The sequence below is a fragment of the Serinus canaria genome, chromosome 2 (genome assembly GCF_022539315.1).
Source record: "Serinus canaria isolate serCan28SL12 chromosome 2, serCan2020, whole genome shotgun sequence".
Lineage (NCBI taxonomy): Eukaryota > Metazoa > Chordata > Aves > Passeriformes > Fringillidae > Serinus > Serinus canaria.
Window position 1 is genome coordinate 136,768,386 of NC_066315.1, and position 23,205 is coordinate 136,791,590.

The window sequence follows — 23,205 nt, forward strand, 5'->3', positions numbered from 1 at the left end:
ATCATGACAGTTATGGGATAAGCTGACATTTTATTTGTATGTAAATTGGTCTCTAAAACAGCATTAAAAGGCTGCACTTTCAGAGAATATTATGCCTTTGCTTCTCTGTTCTGCATTTATCTAAACTCAGCTTTGTATATTAAAAGTAGTTTAATTTTTATGTATTGATGCTGCTTTGCATGCTCCCCAATCCACTGTTATTGCACCACAGAGAGAATCCAGCCTGATTTGCTTACTGCAATAAAGTAACTGACTTCTGCTAGGACTGACACCTCTTATGAGAGCCCTGCCTGCCATCCTCTCCAAATCTTCTGGTTATTCTACTAATTATCTGTCGTTACACTTTATGGGATGCAGAACATTCCCTATTAGATGAAACTGTAGGTCCATTTAGTCCCGTGTTCTCTTTTGGAGATACCTGATCCTTCAGAGAAAGCTCAGCTGCCTTTGGATAGAATCACCGACTTCTGTGAAAAATACATTGCTCCTAATCCTCAATGCTTAAGACAGCAGCTTACTTTCTGAACAGTAAGAGGGTTTGTAGTCGTTAATTATCTCTCAAAATTTTAATACTTGTTTTAAAAGAAGTCTTATATATACCCACGTCCAATAAAAGTGACCAGTATCTATGTCAACACTGCAATGATCCTGGTATCAGTGACATCTTATAGCTCTCACTGTACAATCTAAATCTGAAAAAAGAAAAAAAAAAAGAAAAAAAAAAAAAAAAGGAAATATTATAAGTGTTTTGAGTTTGCTTTTTGCCAATGGAGAAGAGTTTTCCTTCAATCTTGTACCAGCAAGAATCAAAGACGTTCTGGGCTGTGGTCACATCTATCACATCTCCACTGTTCAACCTGTCTTTAGGGCAAACAACCACTGTCTTGCCAAACTCTTCTAGTAGGTGTGGCAATCTCATATGTTTCAATTTCTTTTCAGCCTGAGTAAACTCAGTGTTCTCTGTAATCCAAATGTCCTTTGAAGACAATGGGAGTTTAGAGTTTGCAAATGACTCAGAACTGAATCTGAGTTGAGTGTACTGGCAAGGCAAGCACAGTGCTACCTTCAGATGAAGAGTGAGGAAAGAAGGTGACCTCCTGGCTCCTAGGCAAGAGCAATCAGGTATGGGTACAAGAAATGACTCATTTGTTCTTTTGCATTTAGAATACAATGGACTGATCCTATTTCCCTTGAAGGCAATGGCAAAAGCCCCACTGACTGAGAAGCAAGTCTGAGATGTGCTGTCCCTTTCTGCCAGCTGAGGTCTGTGATATGAGAGGAAGGCATCAGAGTTCCCTTGACCAAAACCTCAGTCAAATGGAACCATAAATTACTTGGGAGAAAAGATGCAAGGGAGATAGAGGATGGTTTTGGCTAGCATACCAGAAAAGTTCAAATAATTTTGTTTCCAACTAGAGGTAAAATCCTCCCATTTGAAACGGGATTGAAATTTCAGAAACTGGGAAGGAGGAAGAAGTCTACAGCCTAGACCTAAACAGTAATATTAAATCATCACCGGAGAGGGCATTATTGTAGTACTTTTCCAGCCAGAGCAGAATCAGGATGAACATGAGTTTGCAAAAATGTCCTTAATTTTTTTTTTTTTCTTTTTTTAAAAAAAATTTGGCAAGAGTTTCCAGACACAAGTTACATAGGTAAGAGAGGGCAACCAAGGGCAAGCGGAGTTGAGCCCACATACATCAAAGCAGACTCAGGCTTTGGGTACCTATCCAAACTGAACCTTCAAAGGTTCTATGTTGCCCTATTGTTTAGCTCGAATCTTGTCTAAGCTTGTTCAGGAGAACCCACATTCAGAAGTATGGAAGAAGGGAAAAAGAACACACATTTTCCAAACTGCAATTGCAAATCAAAACAAAAAAATGTAAATCTACCTGCTGCAGGGTAATACTGGTAAGCGTGGCTAGCTATTGTTGCTCCATGCTTTTCAATTTCCATACATTAGCATTCATTGCCGACATTATTAAATCCAAAGTTATTTGGATGCTTTGATCAGCAAATTGAACCTTGAGTCTATATATGATGTACCTATATTCACATAAAGTTTACAAAACTATTATATTTCCCTATTTTAACTTTTTTCCCCCCACATGCTGTTAGTTTCCATATATCCCACAGCCACACATTCCAAACACAGACTATTTTATTTAGTAATTTATTCAAGAATTTAGATAAAAAGAAAAGCAATGGAAATTGTTTGGCAATCTCTATATAAACAGTTCCTATACATTTGGGTTGAATCATCCAGCAATCACTCATCTTGACATGCCTGTGACAGATAAAACTTTCATCACCAATATGCCTTCTTGACTTGGAGATCAGGATACAGGGGATCCATATTACAAAATCTCTTTTACTGTTTATGGCTATCACAAAAATTAAAATCACATTAAACATAAGCAAGACAGAATTTTGGCACTGTTTTTCCACTCAGCACAAATAACCCCACTCTCCATTGTGAATGGGGAAGAAACAACAGCAGTGGCAACCACAACAAAAGACTGGATTGTGTGTTCCCTACACAAAACTGAAAGCTGTGCCTATTCAAGAAACCTTGGCCATTAGTCAGAAATTACAGAACTGATGTTGGAGCCCAATATTAGCTCCAGCCAAAGCAGTGGTGAATTACCTTGCCATTCGAATCATCCCTATTAACAAGGAAAGGCTCTTGCAGCACATATCATATGGTCCTCACACCGACTGAGAAACAGAGCCACTTTCTTAAAAAAAACCAAAGTAAAATACATTAAAAAAAAGACCAAAGTGAATGCAAATGGATTCACTCTGAGTGGTTTGTCTATTATTTGCCCTTTTTATCTCTTATTTTCCTTTTGAAGCTGAGAAATGAAGTGAAATGCTGATGAGAAAGCTAGTCTTACAGCGCTTCCACCTTAACAATTTGTTACGAAACAGCTTTAAAACAGTAGCATTTTTCAGAAAGCCGTAAGAATCGAGTGCACACATTCACTGAGGAGCATGATCTCTGTTTTATCCATTTCAATTCTGGTCAGAAAAGGGGGAAGGAGGGCGCAGAATAAGAAGACTCCTTGATACTCTGCTGATGTGGCTTTGCGGCAGCTTCGTGAGTGCTGGCAACCCTTTAAAACTGGCAAGGGATGCCAGCGCCAGCCTGCTGACTGCTGGATGAATATATATAGTGCAAATAATGCTGTTCTTGAATCAGTTTTTCCCAAACTCCCACATAAACTTTCCATGGGAAAATCTCATAATGCCTGCATAAGTGATTTTATGAATCTAGCTTTCAGCTTTTGATAGAAGATTTCTTACGCTACTGGCTTTGATTCTTTATTGCACAAAGGGGTGGTGCCAAAAGCCCTCACATTAGCCTGGACCATGCAGACATCAGAAATTTAATTTAAACATCAGTAATCTGCCAGGATCATAAAACACATACAAAAAAGATTTAATTTTTTTTCCCCTGGTAGATAAATAAGTAATTTAAGAAACACAAGTATGGCATAGGTGGCAGAATCTGCACGCAGCAACATAGACACAGAAACTAAAACTACCAATGAGAGTAGAAATCTTCAGTCTGTAGAGATGAACAGAAGTGAACAGTTGTTTTATTCTTATTGAAGATATATTTTGAAATAAGTTGGGCACTATATTTCTTTCCCAGAAATAATGCACCTGAATGTTCTTTAAAATATATATATATATATATATATCACTACCTCTCTAAAGATTACAGAGAGGTACAACCATAGATTACACTCATATTTCCATTCTCAAAAATCCCATGTATGCAAGCAAGTCTTACCACATTGCTCCTGTCTTCCTCCTCAGAGCTGCCTTCGTGCCACCTCAATTTCCAATTCAGTACCTCACTAGTTTTAAGATGATGTTGAGCTGATTTGTTGCACTGGGATGTATCCCACAAAAAGTGAAAGCTTTTGCCGTGTTTTCACTTATAAAGAAAGCAACTATTAAAGGAACTTATGGGTTCACTGGCATTTTGGAGTCTAAAAAAAGTCCCAAAACTACTTGCAGAGGCTACAACAGTACCTTCTTTGAAGTAATGTTGCAACTTGTGCAAAGGAATTTGGGATGTACCTGAGATCTGAAGGTGCGGGCTACAAATTAACACAGCCAATTAGGTGGAGAAACTGAGAGTCCAACACGGATGGGGTGAGATAACCACAACTCATAAATAAAAGGACTGCCAAATGTAAGCCAGTTGGCTGAGTACAGATCATGTCATTCTGCTCATCTAGCTGATGCCCATCAATAATTTGTTGCTGTTTGCTCTCCCCATGACAATCAATCCAAGTTAGGGCTGCTTCTAATTTTCCAGTCTATGAATAGCTGCAGAACATCCACAACTGCTTTTTCAAACAACGCAAGAAATAAATGTTTCATCCACATATCAGCGTGCAAATTCTTCCCAAAATGGGATTAGTCAAGAGTAAATAATTACTCCTGCAACAGTTTCATCTGATAAACAACAAGACATAAGGCTACAAAAGTTATCTTTGTACCAGTAACAGTCAGGAGAGAATCCAGCTTCTAAAATAACTTGACTAACTGATACAGGACCCCAAAACTGTGACAATTCTGTAGAGAATGTTTCACAATAGATGTAGTCATTTTTAGGGATTAGTATTAGCTATAAATTTCTTACCCCCTGAAATCTGGTACAACCGGATTTATACAGCAAAGATGCCTCCCTTTGAAGAAGACAGAGATGAAATCACAGCCAATTAAATTTAAGCATCTCTTAAACAATTCTTTTGTTAAGCAGTATGTATTGAAAGAATAAGAATACATGAGAGAAATTAGAAATTATCTTCATAATTTGGCCGTGGCTTCTCTTCTTGTGAGTAATGAGAACAGCCCAAGATCACAGATAAAAACCTTAATGTCAGAAGACATTCGTACAACCATTGTATGTAGAAAACAAGATGAGCATATATATGCATATATGACCTAAAGAACAGAGACTGCAGTAAACCAATGTATTTGTGAAGTACGTGAAGTACTTGGGTCTTCTCCAGCATCAAAATCTACTGATACAGCAAAACATAGACTCAAGTCTCTCTTTAAAAAAAAATAACCTCTTTATCATTGAATCCCGTATTGTCTTGATGGGCCTTGGCCTATGAATAGAAAAATAATTCTCTTTGTGACTCCCAGATCTAAAGAATCAATTTGATTTCCCATCCTATTACACCCTAAGTTGTTGAAGCTCTGTATCTCCTTTGAATATGAAACAAAAATATCCAACAGCTCCGCTCATAACCCTCACGCTTCATCCGCCCACAGCGGAATCCACAGCAGTTGCCATTTTGCCTGCTCACAAGATGGCACGCTTGTCTCACTCCAGCTGCACAAATAAGTCTGCACTACACTCACGGCATCAGGGATAATTAAAGGTTAGGCACGGAGGTGGAAGCAACACGCTGCCACAGCACCGACGGCTCCGGCGGGGCTGCAGGTCTGTCTGCCTGTGCTGGGCTGCCTGAAACACCACGAGGGCACTGACCTGCTCTTCTAGCTTCCCAAACTCTGATGTGGGAAACAGTAGGGGCTTGGAAGCTGCAAACCCCAGAGTTAAAAAACGTGGCTCCTTAAGCTCAAACTGAACTTTATCTACGTAGAACTCTACTGGCCTCTGAGCTAAAGGGAACTCGAGTAATTCACAAGTACACTGTAATCTGGGCAACAAACACACACTTGATTAGACTCTAAAATTACTGAAAATTACCATCTCCCTTGCGTCTTTCTAACAGCTTGACATATCAATGCCTAATGTCTCATTATGTCTCAATTTGAATCATGGCTGTAAATCACTGGAAATACACAAAAAGAATGAGACATCAGATTTGGGTGAAAAAAATAGGGATGCATGAGAGACTGGACATTAGAAACTTTATGAAAATAATAAAATCAGCAACAGAAACATCCTATAAACTGAGAAATAGCAAGTGCTCTGAAGGTAGTGGAATAAAGACCCCATGCTAACACTCATCACAGGTAGGTTAAAAATTGTTCAGACTTAAAGAAATGTCCATTTTTCTTTTTTTTCTTTCTTTAAAGACCTATGTGGGTAAGAGGAACAAGAGAAACACGGGAATATCATTGTGACTGTTGATTTCATTCACATTCACTATAAAAAATCTATCAAAACAGAAAACATACCACCTTTTATTTCAACTGCAGAAAGAGTGCTTAAAGTCAGGGACTTTTGTTTACATGGCAGGTAAGTACACATATTTAATTGAACACACAGGCCCTTCAAGTTAACCTGCGTCCTTTATACAGGTAACCAGCTGCTAATAATTTTCTGCAGATCCCTGCATTTTGCTCTGAATTCCCAACATCACAAGAAAATTTGATCTTTGAACCCAGCAAAAATGAAATACATCTTAGGCTGTACTGGAACTGGCATGTGACCACTGTAACTGGGGTTCAAGAAGTGAAGAAGTGTCAATTTAGGCATCAAGATGAGCAAAAGGAAGACCATGTGCAAGCTCACACTGCCAAAGCAATGCTGTGCAAGCTGGAAACAGTGAAGCCACATGAAAGCATCAGACACTTCTCACTGCCAGTTAAACTGCTTCCTGTAATTATAAATATACAAAGGTTAAAGTAAGAAAATTATTGCAATGCACTGATAGAAAATGAATTCTCAAATACTCAAAAGATTCATCAACAACAGTCTATCAGCATAAGACACTGTGGCAACAGTCAGCATTTCTGAAGCAGACAGCCTGGCACTTTATTTGCTTTGCTACATGAGAAAAATCCAACATCAGATCGTGGGTGCATCCCAACTGTGGGATACTCTTCTGCAGCTCCCAGCTCCAAATGCTCACTCTGGCAACATCCCGACTGCGCGTCAGAAAATCTGGTTTGGCACCGTTCTCCGAAGCACTTTGGACTCCATCAGTAGAAACTCAAGCGAACAGACAAAACGCAACACGCGCCATCCAGCAGATTAGAACTGCACAGTCTGGTCTGCAGGAGAGAATCAGCAACTGCTCAGCACTGGCTTATGCTTCCTAAAAGCACTCCACCTTTCAGCAATACTGAAGGGACACTTTCTGTTCTAGTTTACAAAGCCATTTTTTCTTTTTTTTTTTTTTTTTTGGCTCCTTAAATAGAATAGTAGATGATTAAAATAAGAGAGGCAGACCTATGGTTAGGCAAGTAAACATGGTCTCATAATTTCCTTTGTGTCCATAGAAAATCAACATTATCCAGTAATCACTTCCATTCCTTAACAGGCATATCATAGCTATGTTTACACTGTTTTTGTAACACTCATCAAGAAGTGAGCCTGGCCTTGAGGCTAAATGACAAAGCAGAGACTGAAACTCTTCTACACTATTCTCAAGTCGCTTCCTTCCATTTGAACTAGTCCATCAGGGTCTAAAAGTCTCATTTCAAACAGCTGCATCACAGATGATCTAACAAGACAAATACTCAAGTGTTTATACAGAAAATACTAAGGAAACTGAATGATAACAAAAGTTTTATGATACCTTCAATCTAGAGAAGTACAGAGATATACAGAAAACTACTGAAAATTGTATTCAAAGTGGGAATGAAAACTAATAGGGAAGAGCGCGAGCTCTGTGAAATAACAATCTCTCACACTTTATTAAAAGTTATTGAAGAAGGAAAAAAATGAAGAAAACAACACAGTAGTGGATAACAAATATAAACCAGTCCAAATCAGACTTTAAAAGGTGTTATGTCCCAGGCAAAAATTTGAGCATAAACAGGTAAGTATGATGTCATAGATGATACTGCATTAAGGAAACCATTTTAAAATGTTCAAGAAAGATTAATTTTAATGAAAATTAATGAAGATACGGAAGATGTGGCTCTTCTTTTTATGAATATGAGAAGTGAAGCTCATTTAGACTGGAAACACAATTGCTAGCAGCAGGTAAACATTAGGGAGGGAAAAGCTTAGGATCCAGTTGGCATTAGAACAAATAGACTAGCCATGATTAACTTTGGGCTGAAAATGAGAAGGAAGGGTTTTAACTGACAAAGCAGTGAGGCTATGAAACATCCTTCTACCAGACGCTGTCAAGGCAAAAAAACTCTACCTAATTTTAGGATAAAGGTGGGTCACTTCATAAAAAGGATTACATACTGTGGTTGATGTTCAAAGAGCTACCCATTGCTCACAATTCCCACAGAACTTCAGGACAACATACACAAATCCATTTTCAGGGTATGCACAGCCTTACCACTATGCCTTAAGAGTGTACATGCCAATGGCACTGTTTCCTCAAAAGCAGTTGGGGCAAAAATTACTCTTTCTCTCTATCATTTTTGTTTCTATATTTTCATAATTACCTTCTGCATCCCCTTTAAGGCTAACAGCTTTAAAAACACACCATCTTCTGCATTCAAACTAAATACAAGATATGTATTACTTACTTTGGCAGCAGGAATTAACTGTAACACTATAAACCTTTTGTGAAAAAAGCCATCCTTTCTATCTACTGTCTTAACAGTCCCTTGTATGTCTGCCTGTGCCATATTTCAAGCAGGCATTGTACATTCTTTTTGTATTTTGAAGGCAGTTTAGTAATTAAAAATGCAATGAGAAGGCAATTCTCAAGCCCTCTACATAGATTTCACAAGACACACCCAGAGTTGCCCTTCACTGCTTTGCCAGAAGATTCTAACAGAGCTACATTTAAAAGTGGGGGAAAAATATGGGTAAAGTTATTTTCAGTAAATTGTGCATGAAGTCTGAGTAGGACAGCAGTCTACAGATAGAATCTGTAGAGATCTGATAGAGACTGATAGATCAAGTTCAGGCATTTTGAGACTACACCTTGCTGGTCATCAAAAAAAAACTTTTTCTTTTTTTTGTTTTTTTGCAACACAAAACATTAAAAGCCTGACTGTTACAGTTTTCAACTGAAATTAATCTCTTTGGATGAAGCTAAACAGGTAATGGGTGATACCTGCTGCTCTCTCTAAGAAAATAAACCTTTTGCTCCAATTCAATGGGGAAAGAATACTACCTCTGTCTCCCCGCTCCTTCTTGAAAATACCACATCTCTCTAGATGGTTGCAACACCCCTGTTCTCACATAATCCACAATGCCAAAACCAAGATGGCTACACAGAGAAGTCTGATGTGGTCAAACTGGCCAATGAAACTCTTAGAATTCCTAAAAAGCTTTTTATGGGGCTCATTTGGGCCTGACCAATCTTCACATATTATTTTGGTTTAGCTGTGTAAATACCAGGCCATTTGTTCCAAGTTTCTTCTTCTTCTCCACTAGCACAATATATTACTATTGCTTTTTCTTCTTTCTGCTGCACTGAAATGCATTTAAACATGTACTTAGTTACTTATTTATTAATTTATCTTTTTATTTATTTATTTATTTATCTGCAGTACATACTGTCTGCTAGAACCAGGGTTCTTAGACACTCATTGATCTGGCAGTCCCTTCCAGCATTTTGTTTCTGCCTGATATAATACAAGACATCTTTTTTCCCTTTAAATATAGTGATGTTTTTGCTTCTGCTTGTGACAAAATGCAAATACTTAAGATTTCCACCACCAAGCACACAGAGGAGAAGGTAACCCTGACTAAGTTCAAAGGAAAATTTGGTTACATTTCTCATCAGGAGTAGAGCTGTCACTGAGTCAAGGGCAGGGTGCCAAGGGCAGATCCAGGATCCAGAATCCAGAATCCAAATGTGCAATTTTATCATGGGTTTAAGCCCTGCTGGACCTGAAGAGACGCTGCCCAGCCCTTCACCACTGTCTTTGGGTCCAGGCCCTGCCCTCTCCCTGCACCCACACTGGCCAAAAATGCCCTGCTCACACCCCAGGGCTGGCAGGGGGCCAGTCAGACTGTGCCTTTCAGAGGCAACTCAGGCTTGGATTAAATGAGCTCACTTCTCCTCTGGACAGCCCAGCTCCCATCTCCTTCTCTGCCTTTGCAAACTCAACCAGCAGTGGAAGCAGCACTAGGAACAAGCCAGGAAAGGGTCACACACACCTGAAAAACCTCAAAACCAAAGCACTACCTAGTCCTCACCCAGAAGGATGACAGGGCAGGTGACCATACTATAGGTCCTGGGGCAGGTGCCACACTCCTGGCCTGGCTGATGGTTTCTGCACACTTGCAGCCCACCTCGCCAGCACACAGGGAACACAAAGTCATCCCTGACAGAGAAGAGGAACAAAACTAAGCCAGGCCTTGAAGGAACTATTGAAATGTCTCTTTTAAAGAAGAGAGGGGGAAAAAGTTGATTAAGAAGATTTCAGGAGAAAATAATCTTTATGTAGCAGGAAATATAAGTGCTGTCTTCAGAAAAGTAAAATCATTATTGCAAGCAAACTGATTCATTAGGATACATGCAGAGGAGGATTATAATGCCCTCCTTGTCATTAAAATGCCTTGAAACTATAGCTCTGTCAGCTACACTAATGATACTCAGATTTTATATTACACAGCAGAAGCTATGCTCAAGCTAGAATTTGGTGCACTGTGTTACATAGGAGCTCACATTAGAAAAGCAGTTATTAGTTCACAATGACTATAAACATGTTTAAAGTGCACAAAAAAACAACCATACCATAAAGAAACCAGATGGAAGGATGATGAACTGGTCCAAAGAGGTAAATTCCCCTTCTACCCAGGAATCTCCTTTGCTAAGTGATAATTCTATCTTTGGCATATTTTTCTACCAAATAAAAAGATTGCTTGAGTGCTGGAAGTCTAATCAATTTTTTGTTTCCTTATGTGCACATATGAATGCTAAAGAAGAGCACTATTAGAAATAAACTATCCATTTATATTTACCTTTTTACCTGGTAGAAAAGAGTTTTGTTTCAGTGAAATTAAGGTCTGGCATATTTTGATGTCTTTATGTAAGCCCTTATTAAATATAGCAAAATTCAAGCTCCAAAACCCAGTGGAATTGACACAATCAAATTTCTACGTGATTTATCAGCTTCACTGTCACAGCAACTAACTTGGTGCATTTCTCTGCTTGGTTCTCTCTGTAAGCTGTCAGGAGAAGTCACTCCATCAAACAGAAATGTAACACTATTTTTATTGCTTATCTCTTTTGCCTTGGGTTACATCAGTAAGTCATCTCCCTCTGTCAACTTGACAAGAGTCTTTTTCGTGTTGACCTTAAAAGGACACAGCTGTGACAACTTTGGTTTGGGTTGGTTTTTTTTTGGTTTTTTTGCCATGTTGTTTTTTTTTTTTTTTCTGATAATAGTTCTCAGCTAAATACTTGTTGTTGATAGTCCTGGATCTTCATCTGTCACTGTTTTACACCCCATGAGCAGACTGAGCACAAAGCACTGTACACTCAGCCCCACGGTATCTTTCAGCCCTTATCACAAGAGGCACTGGCGAAGTCGGAGGTAGATACTATTCCAGCAAAGCCATTATTAATTACAAGAGGTCTTCCAGATTTGATCTTATTTTCTTAATGCTCTGTAATTAAGTAATATAAACGTACATCCTTATTTCCACAGCCTTTGCTCAGGATATTAAGAACTCCAATCCCTGGACTCAATCCCCCCTGGCATTTTCTCTCGTGTTACATAAGTAACTGTGGCTGACTCTCTCCATGTCCCAGCATTTGAAGATCAGGATGAAAAATCTGCTCAGAATTGTAGACTAAGGTAGGAAGAATATACTATGAACTACTGTGAACGTCTCTTAATACCATACCCCAACTAGGGGATATCTGGAAAATACAAAATATTTAGGTAATCTGAAAACAGCACTTCTGTTTCTGCCATGCACCATCCAATAAATGCAACACAGTACTGATTTAAAGAAATAATATGATTTGTGCCAAATACCTCAGAAAGTAAAGAGAAACAAGTACACAACATATTTAAACTTCATTGCACTATTTGTACTGATGGTTACTTACATTAATATAGATTTTAATCACAGATGTGATTAAAATCTATATTAATGTAAGTAATCTAATTAATGTAAGATTTCAACTTACACATCGCTAGTTTTAACAGTGATTTAAACTGGCAGGCCTAAAACATCAATATACACATACAATGAGGTTAAAAGAAAATACATATGCTTTCACAGTATTTCTGAAAAGTGAGAACTCAGGAAATAATTATTTAAAAGTAGTAGTTTTATCAAAAGGAGGAGCCTTTCTCTGGATAGTGACTTGTGTACACTGCAGCTATATGCTCTTAATCAAACAGTTACACAGCTCAACATCATCTTTTGCATTTACATATAGTTTTATATTGATACATAGTACAGATTTGATTCCATGTTCTGTATTTACTAGGTAAGAAAGTTTCTTTATGGTTTACGAAAGCTGGAATTATATTAGGAAACATTAAAAATCTCTTTAAAGTATTGCTCATCAATTCATACCTGCCTGAGGTATGCAGGAAGGGGGGAAAAAAGACATTTACAAAACCTGTTTTGCATTAAAAACTAATTTAAACAAAGAATTACATGTGAGTTGATCGCTGTGCATTGTTCATCCAGTTGTTTTGGTTTATCACCTCTAGAGGTAACAAAGCTCATTACCGCACACTTTATTTTCATCCATACAAAGGAAAGTAAGTTGCCTTTCTGTTGCCTTTCTTTTTATTATTTCTGATAATCTTAGTTTTGAAAGTGAGAGTCACTGAGCAGAATGTAAAATGGAGAACAGTGTCACTGCACCAGCACAGGAAGCCTCTGGCAGTAGCCAATTCCATCACTTCCACAAACCAGTCCCAGGTGTTTGAATAGCCATTTCCACCACACTGCGGTGTGACATTACTTAAACCTTTGGCAAAAAATAGGTAAATAAACACAATCAGTAGATAAAGCTGTGTAGACTTATACCTTAACACTGATCAAAAGTCCTATTTTAAAAGGTATATATTTAAAGTCTATTTTTTTAAATACATGTTTCTCTATTTTAAAGAAAACCTTTTTTTGTCCTTAAGCATTAATTATTGCATACCTTGGTTACTCATATTAGATTAGTTAGGAGTCCAGCAACTGTTTTAATATATACTGCAGTAGTTTCATATAACATCTTTCAGGACAGAAACATGCTTTAATATACTATAAATTAAAAATCAAACCACATACATGATGCTACCAGTTTTGCTATGCTCCTGCAAGTATCTGCAACATCAGACTATTATGCGCAAGATGATCACAGAAGAGAAAAACCTAACAGGCAGAATTCTCAATGGGCTTAAACCAGAACAAAAAGTGTACTTAATTTAGGAGCTGAAAGTCTGTCTGAAGTTTGGCACATACAGCACATCACAGCGTGTAATTTTATAAAAATCAAATAACTTTGCAAATCACTTCAAATATTTCCTTTCTCGTTGGTTTTAATCATATTTGAAAGTAGAGAAAAAAAATACAGGATTAAATGAAATCAAAATGTAATGATCTAGGACTCTTAATTCTCCTGACTGAACATTCCTAAATTTTTGGATCGTGGACCACTGTCAAACTTCAAACATAACAGGGAACCACTATGCAGCCTTCACACCAAACTTTTAATTAAAACCCCTAAAAGGATGATATGATACTGCAGATCAGTATCATACCATGATTATATGTGTCTGCAGACCACAATCTGGAAACAAATATATTAAAGGATTAATTTTCCAAAAGGGAATGCTAGTCCCTGGGCTTCTTGGCATACTCATTTTATATAGTGAGATATTGCACAGTATCTAAGCATGCAAAGTTCTAAAGGCCTCAATTCTATGGGTTTTTAATAGTACAAGTGTGATAGACCAGTTTAAGATTGGATTTTTAAATGAAATATCACAAGTCAATTCCAAAATTATTAAATTTTAAAAAAATCTCTTGTAATCTCCCTTTCAATCTAGACTGTTGGGTTTCAGTGTTTTTTTCCATGTCTGGACTTAGCCTCCTTACAATAAAGTACCCATAAAATGTGGACAACTATGTGATTTCCAAAGATGTCCCTGAAAAGGACAGCCTATAAACAGCAAAAGTTGTACTTGCTTCAGGCTTATCACTACAGAATGTGGAACAGATTTTTGGAATTTAAGTATATATACATATACGTATATTACTTTTTAACATATATATATATATAAATACAGTATTAAAAAATGTTTCATGTATGCGTGTATATGAAAGCGTTTAGAAGGAAGGAGAAAGCCAGAAAGAGACTATATCCATTCTAATGGGTTTATCTGAGTTTATTGGGGAAGGGGCGTGGGGAAGAGAGAGGGGAAGAGAGAGAGAGAAAGGGAGAGAGGATTGTCCTGAAGCTGGAGCGTGACAACCGTGACTGCTGTTTTCTGCCCGGCACTCAGTGACAGCGCGGGGAGAAGAGTGGTTAATCACCGCATTCTGGGAACCGGGCAGAGAGCGAGGGAGCAACTGCTTTCCGCAACACTTCCTGCGATAAGGGAGCCAGCGCTGGCACACGGACACGGACACACACGCGAGAGGCGGCTGCGCGGCGCAGCGCTTCATGCGACTGCAAACGTGACCCGCAGCCCCGCGGCCCCGACACACGGACACAGGCACTCTCAGCGCCTGCAGCTCCGGCCGAGCGCGCTGCTGCGGCCGCCGGGAGCCGGGCGGGAAGGGGAAGCCCCGCTTCGTGCCCTCCCTGCGCGGCCCGCGGCGGGCAGAGCCCCGGGAGCCCGCCCCGCGCCCGCCGCCGGCGCTGCCCGGGGATGCTCGTTCGCGACGCGCACCCAGAGAACTTCAGCGCTGAACAAAGGCTGCCGGACTGACGCCGCAGCACAGCTGGGCTTCTATTTATTGCATTTTTATTTTTAAGGGCGATTCCAAGAAAACTTTCGTCGCTCGAAGTCAGCGCGGTACCCGCCGCCCATTCCCTAAGCAGTGTTATTAAGCCTTGAAAAGACTTGCAAGGAAGGTAAACAAGGCAGGGGAGGCAGGACAGGCATTAAGGCCAACACGTCCCGTATCGTCCAATAACTTCCCCTTACATGCCCAGTACAATGCGGGTTTGCTGATCACAGCTTTTCCACTGTACCAGAGCCAAGTGCAGGCAATTACTTACACTTATGTAGACTTTTATAAGAGATAACAGTTATCTCTATTGAAAGGCACAAGCTGGGGGGGGTGGGGTGTGGGGGGTGTCCTTTTTTTTTAATTGTCTTTCATTACCAAACTAGTTCAAAAATACGCAAAAGTGTTTCTGAGCGGGGCACTGGCTCCCTCAGCCCTCCGTGGAGCCCCAGACAGAGCAGAGCAGCAGCTCCGCGCTCCGCCGAAGAGCGCTTCATCCAGGCCTGGCAGGAAAAGCCCTGGCAGAAACCAGCCCACCGAGCGGCCAGCGCCCAGCGGAGGGTCCCTAAACCCCCAGCCCGGCAGTTCGGGGCAGCCAGAGCTGGGCTGGGCACGGCGGGGCCGGGGACGGCTGCGCTGGGCCCCCGCCCGCTGTGGGGACGAGCCTCCCGGGCAGGGGCACGTCCCGTCCCGCGGCGCTCTAGCTGATCCCAGCCCACTGGGATCCAGGTAAAAGAAGCTGTGTTGGGCCCTGCTGCCCTGCTGCCCTGCAGCCACGTCCCCCAGGTCAAGATAAAGGCAAGAGCGATCTCCGCATCTTTAATGCAAATGAGATGCAGCCCGCAGGCTCTCAGCAAATTGCCAATGCATTGGGGATGCCACTGCTCTCTAGCTTTGTTTCCACATGTGCTGAAAGTTGATGAGTGCTGCTTGTGTTTTTCTTCCCACCACCAAAGAACACAGCACAGATATACGGAGTAGGAAAACCGATGTTCCAGTAGCGCTTACAGACCAGATTGCCGCTGCCAGCATCTTTAGTTGTATCAGTACTTCTACCAGTGCCATTTCACTGGCATTCTGAAATTCATGTTGGATATTCATAACTCAGAGCCAGAGTATCTCTGAGCAAAAGGAGAATATACTGCATTTATGGAGTTCCCATCTCTGCATTCACATTTTAAGCAGAACTAGCTGATTCTTAGACATTTGAGGGAAAGGATTTCAGCACAGAACATCTATCTGTGTTTATAAACCGAGGGCATTTTACATGCTGCAAAAGTACTACATGATGGCAGATGAAAGAAGGTTCCACTGACTTAGTATGAACTCACCACAGATGTGCTTAAAACAGGTATTAAAGACATGATTCACTATAATAAAGACACCCCAAACAACTATTTAAAGTGATTCAAAATACAACATTTGGGAGTGGGGAGGTGATGATACAGCGCACTTACTTCCCCCCCCCCCCAGAAAATACAAGTTCCAATAATAATAACAACGGCAAATAAACAATAATGATAATGGCACATATTTATATTTTATGCAGAAGTACAGCAGGGTTCTTAAGATTAGTCTCGCTTTCAGTTTCACTCAGCACTGAACTAGTCAGCTTTGCGTTAAAGAGGTGTGGAGTGTTACTTAGGAGTTACAGAAAGTACATCGGCATGTTAAAGAAAAACAGAAAAAACAGTGTCATAACCCATACAGGGAAATGATGGCTAAAACAGAAGATAGGATTCTCACACACCACTCAACACATTTTTCCTCCCCAAATGCACAACAGACATAGGAACAGGAGCTTCAAATACTTACTAAACTTATGCAGAGAAATAAATGGGTATCAGTTGCGTGACTTAAAAAGTCAGAGGAAAAAGGAGCAAATCTTTCACAGAAGCCTTGAATCATACAAGCTGCTCATTTGCCTCATTCATGTCCTCCTCCTTTCACTGCACTTCAGTGTGAAGAAGGCAGCCTAAACAATATTCATCTTAGAAATCCAAAACATTGCAGAGACCACACTGCAGCAACAGATCTGCTTCACATGCACTGACATACCTCCTCAACATCTGAAAGAAATTCCAGCTCCAGTCAACCCATAAGAGACATGTTGCCTGACTGTACCTTGATGGTATTGTTTATGAAGATGGTGATTTACACACTCATAATGATTTAAGCAGCTACTTTGCATACATTACAGAGAGAACTTGAAACATGTGACCTGCTTCACAGGGCAGGATTATACCTCTGTTCTTGTTGTGTCATGTGCAACCACATTATTTAGTAGTTAAAGGCAAGCGAGCACTCTGGTATTCTATTGTCCTCACCATGTATGCAGCTCGAGAGCTTCAGCATGCCTCTGAAACCAAAGGTGAGCTTCCCAACTTCTAAAGATAGACAGTTAAATAAATGATATAGTTGTCAAAGGGGCTCAGTCAAACCTACCACATGGTTCTGCCCACTCAGGATTATGATGTTTGCTGGCAGACTTTTTAGGACAGGAAATCTTTCATGGTGTTAATAAATTTGCAACAATGATCATATTCTTAGGGACTACTCCAATACAAACTTTCATTAGCACTCACACTAACTCTCTAAAGCACTGAGAATGTATGCATGATCATCAGAAGCTAGGAATAAACCATAAATACTTAAATCCTTTTTTCTGATTTTGTTGTCAAGAAAAAGACAAAAACATTTCAGAAAAATTGAAATTAACATCTGAAGAATGGCTGGACTCTGCCTGTCAGCTCCTTCATAATTTTTGGTTGTTTTTATTGATCCATACGCTTCTTATGCACAACTCCATTACTGCTTTGATAATTAAAAGATAATTAAATACAAGACAGAGCATGTATCATGCTGGGGAATCACTTAGCAAGTGAACTGTTGTGCTGAAAAGTGGAATTCTTTCTGTCACTCACGGTGCAGTGATACATCAGTAACAGATGCTATGGGAGCTATTTTGGGGATGATCCTGTGGCTTCCTGGAGCCACAGAAGACAGCCGAAAAGCATAAGGTTCAGAATTTAAGGGAAGTTCTGCCACAAGGGCCTTCACACTTTGCAAATACATAAAACGAGCAAATTCACACAGGCTTACATGAGCCTCAGAGCAAGCACAGCATTTCGCACATAGTATGCAATAAAAGATATCAAAGCCTGACTTTTTTTGATTTAAGAAAGGAAGAGTGGTGGGTTAAAGGGGAGGTATCTTAGCAGCACCAGGAGTGAAGGCACCAAAGCTCTGATGACAGCTTTGCCACTGGCTCACTAACACTGCAGTTATTTAGGTTCCCTGTGCCCTGGCTCACCCATCAGTACAATGGGTATAATACTTCATCCTGTCCTTAAGAGGCAATTAATGCTTGTAAACTACTCTGGGAACCTTGATTAAAATGCGCTGCAGCTTTGCGATAAGTATTCCCTCTGAAAGAGCACACAAGCTGGGTTCTGATGGTGAGAAATGCTACCTGACGGCTGCAAAAGAAAAATAATCACTCTGAATGAGACATATGTGCCTGACCTATGCACATGTGTAGGTGGATCCCTCCTGGAGTATTTTTCTTTCTTCTTTTTTCAGTTACTATGTGTGTATTGCAAAGAGAGGAGCAGTGAGAACAGATAATTATAAAGCTTTTGAAAAGCCCTGGTATTTTCACCAGAGGATCACAGTGGGCCATCTTCAAGAATTCTGATGCAGAACTCTAAGTAATTAAAAAACATAATTATTTGTAATATTCCTCAAACCTTGTTTTCATTAAGGAGAGGAGGGAAAAAAAAAAAGACAGATCACTTTAAATATGAATGCTTTATGAATAAAGAAATTTTTTTTTTAAATTGATGAGCATTCATTTTCCCATACAGTCACATAAAGTCTGAGTAGTTCATGTAAAACATAATTATCAACGTTTTAAACCACATTTTCCCCTTGAAAATAAATAAATAAGGACGCCAAAATCTTTTTTGTTCATTAAGAGTCAGATCCAGCAGAAAACATCTGCAGACTTCTAGACCAAGCAAGCCCTGGAAGGCCATGGTACTGGCTGCACCTCGTGCCAACCTCAAAAATTTGGCTGGTTCAGAAAGATTTAAACAAAACAAAAAAAGCCCTGCAGCTTTACATGTCTGGGAATTGTGGAACTGCGTTAGGTTTATGAATAAAGAACAGGGGTGAGAAAAAAAACAACTCCTTTTAAAAAGGAGATCCCTCTCTCCCTCCTGCCCTCCAGCATTCTGGGCGCTAGACAGGGGCTCCTCTCCCTCCCCAGGGACGCCATGGACGTCAGCAGTTGCAGCCCAAACCGTGGGGTCCACCTGCACGCCCTGCTGCTGAGGGGATGGGGGCCCCAAATCCGGCACTCGCCCCCACTTGGCACATTCAGCAGGTGCCCGAGCAGCCAGCTCCCAGCCATGCTCCCAGACATGCAGGAGCTGCCACTGGAAACCCAAAGGAGCGTCCCTGGGATGGGAGCCAGCCTGAGTTGTTCAAAGGACACTGCAGGGCCACCACAGAGGGGCAGGCACAGCTCAGGGTGAAGAGCCACCCCTGCAAAGGTGGCCAGGGGACCTCCCCTGCACCAGCAGCCTCTATAGCCCAGTGGAAGAACTGGGCCCTGGGAGCAGCCAGGAATTCTACCATGGGCTTGAAGAGGCTCCAAGGTGCAGCGCAGGGAAGGAGCCTCAGCTACAACAGGCAACCAGCAACTCATATTTAGATTTCAGGCTACCCTGAATATGTGTATGCAAACACCAGAGGGGAGATGATGGCATTGCCAGGGCTGTTTGATGAAATAAAGGAAAAGTTTAGGATGAGGGCCCTGCTACAGCACGTTCTTAAATTTAATGAAAATTAAAGAAGCTGCTGCTAGTGTATTTGTCACATATTCAGACTTTTTATAGAATTAATGGCTTTTTCTGACTAGTTCTTCACTACATCTCTCTCTGGGAAGCCAAGAAAGCCCCCAGTTATTATGTCACACCTCATCTTCTGCCCTATTCAGAGGACCAGCCTACATTTCAGATTGACACCCAGCTCATCTTGTGCAGCTAGCCCTATGCAGGGAAAGGGACTGGGCAGGTATAAAAAGACTGAGTAACAGTACGTCCATGTGTTCTGCTTAAAGCCATCCCAGAATTTTGGTTTTGCTAGTGTTCATTTTATAGACACCTCCTCAAGGGGAACAGCAGCTGTAGTATGCTGCCTGGGTTAGCAAGATGTGATACACGCAGAGATATATACTGGATATGTATTAGGAGAGCACAGAGGGACTCTGTGCCATGACTGTGTAACTGCAGACACTCTGCAGGTGTGTATTTACAATCCTATTTATATAGTGCTGAAAGTGGACTACATTAATATACAGTGTGCATGATTCACCGTCATTAGTTCTGCCTTCCAATAATGTGGACCCTAAGATAAATAATATCACTAGAGCCTCTCCCATACAATAAACAGACTTGTTAGTTTAGTTATATACACAAAATTTCCAACTGCAATCAGAGATTCTTTTTAAATTATTAAAAGTTCTTGAAGTGAAACCTTTGTTTGAGTTGAAATGAGCCAGCTGACATAAAAAACCAAGAGGAGCCAAGACTTGTCTTTAAAATGAAGAATAAATTTGGTATCTTAAATAAATAGTATTATTCTAAACATGCACTAAAATAAACCATGTATTTTAACAAGAGTAGATACAAAATATCGTCATATTTATCATCAGAGCTTTATATACCTGTTGGATTACTCCTTTCAAAGCCTTAAGAAATGTACCAGTGTCTTTGAATTAAAATGCACTTTCTTTATGCTAAATCTGCAAAAGTTCTCCTGTGGGAAACACTGAACTCTAGATTAATTTTTTTTATTAAAAAAAAAAGCTTACACAGCCTCAGAAAAAAATCACCAAGTGGCAAAAATCCCAACTTTGTCCATTCAGCCTTTGATTCTGTCTTTGCCTTAATAAAATTGTTGACAGAAATTAAGCTAATCTTTGCAGCGACTTTTTCATCTTTCTTTAAAACCGAGGTGTTTAATTAGTTGTAGTTCCATCAACCCTGACATGCAGCTCACTATAAAGATGAGATCTTTGTCATTTTTTTTTGTCCATGTCTAATATTTAAAGAGGAAAAGAAATTAAAAAATAAAATCCATTTAAACTCTAAATTTTGGCTACAAAATATCTCAGTAAGACACCAAGATACTGTCTCTCACAAATCAAAACAGTAGCAGTAGTACCATCTGTAAACTCAGAATTAAAGAGCCAGCATTTTCTATACAACTGTAAAAAGTATTTTTAAAACACTTCTTAGAAGACATTTTGCTCCTTCTATAGCATGGGCACTGAAGGCTGTAAATAACTGGATCAGTAAGTAAATTCACCATATTCCTGAGGTAACTCCGTAAAAGCTGAAGGGCTTGTTGCTAGTAGTTTATGGGATAGCCCAACTCCAAGTCAGAAAGAGCAAAATATCTCCCTTTCATTAAAAGAGTAAGGAGGGAAGCTTTAAAAGGTACACAATTAGTTAGCTTTGCAGTGATTAATTCAACAACTGCAAAGCCAAAAACAACTTTAGGCACTTAACCATGAAACTGTCGGGTCTCTATGCGTGACGATAAAGCGTCTATAAAGTAAACATTAACTTCTGTGTTTTTTCTATGTGCATATTCCATCATGAGAAGATGATTACCAAGAAATTGCCAGGCAAGCTCATTATTCCCCCTAACAAAGAGGTAAGATGTGCCCAGATTCCCTTCCTTTTCCTTACCGCCAGCTCTAGTAAGACAGTTCATACTGTTCCCTAAAACCTGACAGAAGGGATTGAAAATCTCTTCGCCAAGGAGGCGACAAGTTCATTGCAATAAGGGAGCTTTAATAATGAGGGGACCCCTATACTAACCACATCCTATCCATATCGAGGCAAAAGCAGGCAGCAGCTCTTCCTCAGACCAACTCTCCCAAGGAAGCAAATGAAAGCTCCGCACAAGTAAGGAATGCAAAAGTGTAAACTTTATCATCTCTTTTAAATAAACTCCAAAACTGAATAACTATCAAACAAATTGAAAAAGACCAGGAAGGTGACAAATTAAAAGAACAAATCAACATATTTCTCTGACCTGCAAATATTTAATTCAAGCACATTCTTCTTCCGAACAAGATGCCTGTGAGCGTTTTGATGGCTGCTCATAATCAAATGTGTCACTCGCAAAATTACAGTGTTTGAGAAGGGTACTGGGCAACCAAAAATGGTTTTTGCTAGAAGTATGTCACAAGCACGTCTTTTAGTTACCTCAGAATTGCACAGGACTTCACTTCATTCCTTTGCACTGGCTGCATGCGGGTTGCTTCATAGAAATATAACTGCAGTAATCTGCTTGACAGTAAACAGTAATCAGTAAACACTATTTACTGAGCAGATACATGTCCCTGCTACTCCTTCAGTTTACCTACCCCCCGTCTCTGTCTTCCACTCTCAATCCCCTTGCTCTCAGGAATTTTAGAGGGGGAAATAAATAAATACAGGTAGTGAAACAGTGAAATCCCATAGCTGGCAAGGTTTTCCTCTCTGAATGGACAAATTCTTAACTCCATGCAGCTCCAGACATTGAAGGATTAGATCCTAACCAGGGAAAACACAGGAAAATGGTAATAAATATCGCATGGTAATCCACAGGAACTTTGGTCCCAATGTGATTTTTCTACAGTCCTGCAAAAAAACAGCATTACAACATCCATAATCTCAGCTCGTATATCAGAGCACTCTCTCCATTCTCCTTGCCCTTTCTTCTTTCATGTAGTGTATTTCCTAAGAAAATGTACTTTTTCTGCAAAAGTGAAGTCGATGCAGTCCCATTCCAGACTGAAAGCAGCACAGCAACTCTACGAAAACTACCACAGACCATCACACTGCACAGATACAGGTGAGGAGTGAAGTGTTTATGGCAGCATTACTCTGGTAGGGACTAATCTGAAATTCCTTCTGACAAAAGAAGTCACAGTTTGCTGGAGAGAAAAAATATATGAAATGTATTCAGGTGCAGTAAGAGCACTTCATGTCATAATGGATTTTACAATATCTTAGTTCTCTTTCTATTCAGACATATGTCTTTTTGGCAATAAATTCTGAAGACCCAAGAAGGTAAAACTTGCCTAACCATGAGTCTCCTTCACTCGACTGAAATAAATTCCACAGCTGCTGTTTCTTTCTCCTGCAACTATTTTTTAAGCTCCTTCCCACTGACAACTAGCCACTGTCATGCACCACTATAGATACAAAAATCTTTTAAAATGTCAGCTTTTCAGATGCTTAATTTTGTCCTATTCAGGTAAAATGTTTTGCAGCGTAAAGTTCAGCAGAGCTGCCAGGTCATCTTTCTTAGTAAAGATTTTCACATGTACAAATAAAAATTGAGGAACGACTGAAGGA

General features: G+C 40.0%; 1 protein-coding gene across 13 annotated transcripts in view; it reads right to left on the reverse strand.

Moving 5' to 3' along the window:
• Nucleotides 1–23,205, reverse strand: part of TRPS1 (transcriptional repressor GATA binding 1) — a 213,805-nt gene that overhangs the window by 178,950 nt on the left and 11,650 nt on the right. For 2 of the 13 annotated variants that reach the window (XM_050970637.1, XM_018913189.3), the window contains exon 1: nucleotides 16,844–16,961. The exons of 7 other annotated variants lie outside the window; for them this stretch is intronic. The gene's annotated coding sequence lies outside the window, so the exon portion shown is untranslated. 4 more of the 13 variants (XM_050970639.1, XM_018913196.3, XM_050970641.1 and 1 more) reach the window with 3 other exon arrangements.